We start from the raw sequence: 6121 nt of genomic DNA on the forward strand, positions 1-6121 counted from the left end.
AAAGGAGATGAAATACTGGGCTGGAAAGTAGCACTGGGAAGGAAGAAAGGCCACTGATCTTACCTCCTAGCCCTGAGGTATGTGGGGTGTGAGAAGAAAAGATGGTCTTCCTTGAAGAGAGCTGCTAGAACTTAGTGTCTTCAGGTATGGAGCAAACCTCCTTGGAGGCAGAGACTAGAAAGAATGTGTTGAGAAGACAGTGGTTATAAATCACGAGTTCTAGAGCGCCCTGTGAAAGTTGGAGTCTGAAGGGAGAGCTTTGGGGGACACAGCTGGGTTGAAGGAAGGGACATCCAGACTCTGGTGCTTTGAGATGAGGTTTTCATTCCAGTCCTACTAAATGTTGTAAAAATCAAGAAATAGGGGTGCCTGGGTGGCTCAGTGGGTTAAGCCTCTGTCTTCGGCTCAGGTCATGATCCCAGGGTCCTGGAATCGAGCCCCGCATCGGGCTCTCTGCTCAGGGGGGAGCCTGCTTCCTCCCCTCTCTCTCTGCCTGACTCTCTGCCTAGTTGTGATCTCTGTCTGTCAAATAAATAAGTAAAATCTTTTAAAAAAAATCAAGAAATAATGTGAGGTTTTTACAAGTGCCATCTTTGCATCCATTAGATTCATAATGTAGTTTTTCCCTTCCATCAGTTCATGTGATGATTTGCATTAGTAAATGTCGTAATAGCAATCATTCTTGTCTTCCTGTGTATTGAAGATACATGTCTCATTATTCTTCTGTGCACATGCGTGTTGTTGCCAGGTTTGGGTTTCAGTATTATGCTGGCTCGAGGCCATGCTGATTCCATGGTGAGGCAGACAGATGGCATTCTTTCCCTTGTCAATTTTCAATATTTGAAGAGGGGATTAGTGGGCTGAAAACCTGATGAATTAAAATGATTCTTTCTTAAATGCACCTGGATTAAAAGCACGTGGTTTATTTTTAAGTGGAGATCTGTGAAATATTTTTCAGTGTCTTCCACGGATATTTGTTTACTTATTATCTGCCTGTTTTTGAGTCAATAGTTTAAAATCAGATTTTACTAAGTTTTCCATTTTATTTGATTTTTGGATTTACGAATGTAGATGTGTTTATCTAGTGGAATTACATCACATGAGCATTTAGCCTTTGCGGATTCCATAACATGAATTTGAAAGGAGAGACAAAGATACAAAGACAAAACTTCTTAGGATATGCCCTCAGGTATGAGAAGGCTTCATGAGCCCTGAGTCCCTAATTGTGCTCACGCTTCAAACTTAGACCATCACAGAACCCTTTTGAAAGACATATTAACATCCATCGAGCATAGTTTAGACAAACAGTATGTGTTCATTGTTGAAAATAGATGCAAGTTAAAATCTCACAACCCAGAGATAACCACTATTAGCATTTTGGTGAACATACGTTCATGCATTTCTTTTTTTTTAATCATTTTTTAAAATTTATTTTCAGCATAACAGTATTCATTGTTTTTGCACCACACCCAGTGCTCCATGCAATCCGTGCCCTCTCTAATACCCACCACCTGGTTCCCCCACCCTCCCACCCCCCCACCTCTTCAAACCCTTCAGATTGTTTTTCAGAGTCCATAGTCTCTCATGGTTCACCTCCCCTTCCAATTTCCCCCAACTCCCTTTCATGCATTTCTTGGTGAATAAACCATATCAATATAGATGTCCGTGTGTATCTTTACAAAGGATATATACTTGTGTCTACCTACCTACACACACACACACACACACACACAAACCCAGAATTTTGCTTCATGGCCATCACCCAAACCCCTGCATGGGTAAAGTGAAAAGGCCCACAAGGATCTAACCAGTGTCTCCGTTGTGACAACCGAGCTAACCCTCCACCCACTCTCCCCAAGTCAGGCCCCCTTTCAGTTCCATCTTCTCCTCTGCCTGGTCCTTCTTTCCATCTTGAGAAAGAAGACAAGCTCCTAACTGAGGAGAGTTGCGAGGAGGGCCTCAGCTCACCTGCCCTGCATTCTCTGGTGACCAGACAGCCCCCACTCTCTTGTCCTCACTATCCCAGGTCAGAGTTCCTCCCCAAAGTGCCACTAAGTATGATTTCGGCCAGTGATGGAGGTCGCTGGGCGCACTTTCCGAGATTGCCTGCCCTCTTGCTGACAGTGGTATTTTCAATGTGTATTTATAGAGACCAGCCGCCATGGTGAGAGGCAACCTAACCATCATCTCCGAATTCTTCCTCCTGGGACTGTCAGAGGGGCCCAAGCGTCAGCCCCTGCTCTTCAGTCTGTTCCTGTCCATGTACCTGGTTGCCGTGGTGGGGAAGCTGCTCATCGTCCTGGCCGTCTGTTCTGACCCCCACCTCCACACCCCCATGTACTTCTTCATAGCCAGCCTGTCCTGCGCTGACATCTGCTTCACCTCTGTCACCGACAAAGATGCTGCTCAATATCCAAACCCAGAGCCAGTCCATCCCCTACACGGGATGCCTCACTCAGATGTATTTTCTAATCTTGTTTCTAGGACTGGACAATTTCCTCTTGGCAGTGATGGTCTATGACAGATTTGTAGCCATATGTCACCCTCTTCATTATACCATAACCATCACCCCCAGATTCTGTATCACAGTTATGTCCGTGGCTCTGATTATCACCAACATCTATCCTTTGATCCACACCTTCTTGATGGCTACGCTATCATTCTGTGCAAGCATCAGAATCCGCCATATTTTCTGTGAACTTTACGCATTGCTAAAGCTTTCCTGTTCAAATACCCACATCAGTGAGTTGGTTGTTTACATCCTGGGAAGCTTTCTTTTCGTTGCTCCTTTCCTCTTTATTTCTCTTTCCTACATGCACATTTTCTGAGCCATCTGAAGACTTCAGTCTTCTCAGAGCAAGCTGAAAGCCTTTTCTACCTGCAGTCCCCATCTTGCTGTGGTGTCACTGTTCTACGGAACTTTATTTGGGGTGTATCTGCGACCTTCTTCTTCCTACACAACTGAGGACTCAGTGGCCACTGTGCTCTATGCGGTGGTGGCTCCTATGCTCAACCCGTTCATTTATAGCCTTAGGAATAAGGACATGAAAGGGGCCTTGAGGAGCCTCCTCAGCTGGAGAAAGGTCTGGTCTCGGTGACAGCATGTCCTGCTTCTGAGCTTCTGAGCTATGACATTGTCTTGTCTTCTCCTCCCGTTGGTGTAGGAAGGGACAGCGCACATGATGGGTCTGACAGGTGTCCAGCTTAACCCAACTTTTTGTTGGCATCTCGCTTATTCACCCCTTACACCAACCCTGCCCGAGTGACTCTTGTGTCAGGCGCCAGGTGGGCAGCTTGTTTGCGTGTGGATTTAACTTCCAACTCATTCTTTTTGTCCTTCAGGGCCGCTCCTTAAACCTTGTCTGCCTCGTGAGTCTGCACTGCAGGTTTGTGGGACGGAACTGAAGAGGTTCCTGGCCCTTCTCAGAACAAAATCTGCAATGGAGGCCCCTGTCACTAGGTGGCAGTAGAGGCACAAAGCGTGGGAGCCAAGTGGAGAACCAGATGGACAGACACCCCTTTGACCGCCTGCCTGGATGGTGGTGGGTCAGCACACTTCCCACACCGTAGACTTACTTGCTGACCTCACCAAGAGCATTCCTAGATGCAGGGAAAAGAGTAGACTCACCGCATTTCTCAACACACGCATATGACAACCATCACAACACTGTGACTGAACGTCTTTTCCAAGGATGGATGCAACAGTCCTGAGAGGCGGGGTCTGCGTCCCCAAGCCTCGAACCTGGGCTGCTTTGTGACTGTTTGTACCCATGGAGTATAGGGTAAGGGATGCCCTGTGACTTCTAAGGCTAAGTCATGGAAGGTGGTACACCTTCTGGATTGTTCCTTGGACCATGTGTTCAGGGATCCCTGAGGTGCCTGTAAGAAGATGGACTGCCCTGAGGCTGCCCTGCTGTGAGAAAGCTAAGTTACCTGGAGGGGTCACATGGAGGTGCTCGGGTCCACAGAGCCCAGCCTTCCAGTCATCCCAGACAGACTGGAGACACGAGAGTAAGTGAACCCTTCAGAGGATTATGGCCCCCACCTGCCTGAGCTTCCCCAGTGGAAGGGCAGACATCATAGAGCACAGACAATACGTTCCCACTGTGTCCTGTCCCGATTCCCAATTCCCACAGAATCTGTGTGCACAGTGAATTAATTGGTAGTTCAATTGAGATACAAAGATACAATGCAAATAGGATTTTGAAGGACAGAAAGGATGAAAAATAAATTTTTAAAATGCAAAGAAATTTTGAATCTGGAAAAATGGGCGATTTTCTAGGGCAATGTTAATTTCCAAAAATGACTAAGAGGAAATAGGAAGTCTGTTTATACTGAAACAAAAGGGGAAATTAAATTGGTGGCCAAAGATTTAGTCCAAAGAGGAGAAATCAGCTCCAGATTATTTTATTAAAACTTGAAGAAACAGAATATTGCCATGTTATTGAAAAGGTTAAAGAGCACAGAAAAAGATGGCAAGTGTACCAATTCATTCTTTAAAATCAATATGGCTGACATCAACCTGGAAAAGACCAGTTCACATGAGTGTGTACACACGTAAACATACAGAAAGAGAACAAAGAAACAAAGACACAAAACCCCTGTTAAAAGGATATCACACTGTGACTTAACACTCACTCTGCCTTTTTTCCCCTTAGCACTTATCACTACTTGAAATCACATATAGAGAAGATTTTTAAGTTCTTTTTTTCCCTGTCTCCTTGAGGCCGGAGACTTTGTCTGTTTTATTCATGTGACATTGGTAGGTGCTCAGTAAATATAGGTTGAATGAAGGATTGAAAGAATGTAATTCACCACATAATAATTCACTCCATTGGTAGATTGATGTGTAAGTATGTGAGGGGTGTATATATCTATTTTAACTGTTTTTTGATTGTTAATGTAACTGATGCTTCTTGTAAATTATCAACAACAATGGAATAGAAAAATGAACAAAGGAAGTGAACAGAAATTCACAGAAAGATAACTACAAGTGGTTTTTAAACATAAGAAGAGACAATCAATTTCACTGATAACTTGAGAAATATAAATTAAACTCGCACTGAAATTCTTTTTTTCAACTCTCAGATACCCAAGTCCAAGAAGATATAAAAATAATTTCCTGTAAAAAAAAAATAAATTTCCTGTAGAGACTCCAGACATGCTGTGTTTTATGGACAAGGTTTATTTTTTAATGTTCATGGACTATACAAATACCATAATGCGACATATTCCGATGATGGACAATAACTAATTTTTAAGAAGCTTACCATGACCCTGATATCAAATCACTAAACAGAGAAGAAATCTATGAGATGTAGCCAAAGTCAAAGGCATAAGATAAATAGCAACCTTAAATGGTTTAATTAATTAATAAAAAAGGGTTTGGTATGAATGGTTTAATTAATTAATAAAAAAGGGTTTGGTATGAATTGATTAAGCATTCAAGTCCAGGAGCTATGAAAATGATAACAGAAACACAAAAAGAAAACAGAAAGGGGAACGAATAAAGATTAAAGCAGTAGCATGAAAAACCCAGGTAGAATAGGGCTAGGAACCCAAGATCCGGTTCTTTGAAAGGACCAACAATACAGATAAAAAAAATTCAGGTAGACAACGTTACGCCTGAGAAGAAAATCTAACAACAGATATAAAAGTATGGAGGATATTTTAAAAATTCACAATAGTACTGTCTGCGGTCTTATGACCATGGGACGGGCACCTTTGTAGGATAGTGTGGCGAATAACACGAGCAACTCAAGAGGAAAATGATCAATCAGTAAACAGAGAAGAAATAGAATCAAAGATATGCCTTACCGTAGATACTAGTCCTATTCATTCTGTTAAACTTTGCAGCAGAGATGTTCCAGTGTTAACTTATTTTTTTATTTTTTGGAAGATTTTATTTATTTACTTGTGTGTGAGAGAGAGTGAGAGCACAAGCAGGGAGAGTGGCAGGCAGAGGGAGAAGCAGTTTCGTTGCTAAGCAAGAAGCCAATGTGGGGCTCTATCTCAGGCCTCCCAGACCATGACCTGAGGCAGAAGGCAGAGCCTAACCCACTGAGTCCCCCCACCCCCGGGGCGTCCTGTTCCAATGGTATTTAATCTGCTGCCAAGCATC

General features: G+C 43.3%; 1 pseudogene; it reads left to right on the plus strand.

Moving 5' to 3' along the window:
* Nucleotides 1-2161: 2161 nt before the first annotated feature.
* LOC111139134 lies at nt 2162-3098 on the plus strand (annotated as a pseudogene).
* Nucleotides 3099-6121: the final 3023 nt, after the last annotated feature.

The sequence above is a fragment of the Enhydra lutris genome, unplaced genomic scaffold, assembly GCF_002288905.1.
Source record: "Enhydra lutris kenyoni isolate GAN:26980312 unplaced genomic scaffold, ASM228890v2 scaffoldscaffold96, whole genome shotgun sequence".
In the NCBI taxonomy this organism is placed as follows: Eukaryota; Metazoa; Chordata; class Mammalia; order Carnivora; family Mustelidae; genus Enhydra; species Enhydra lutris.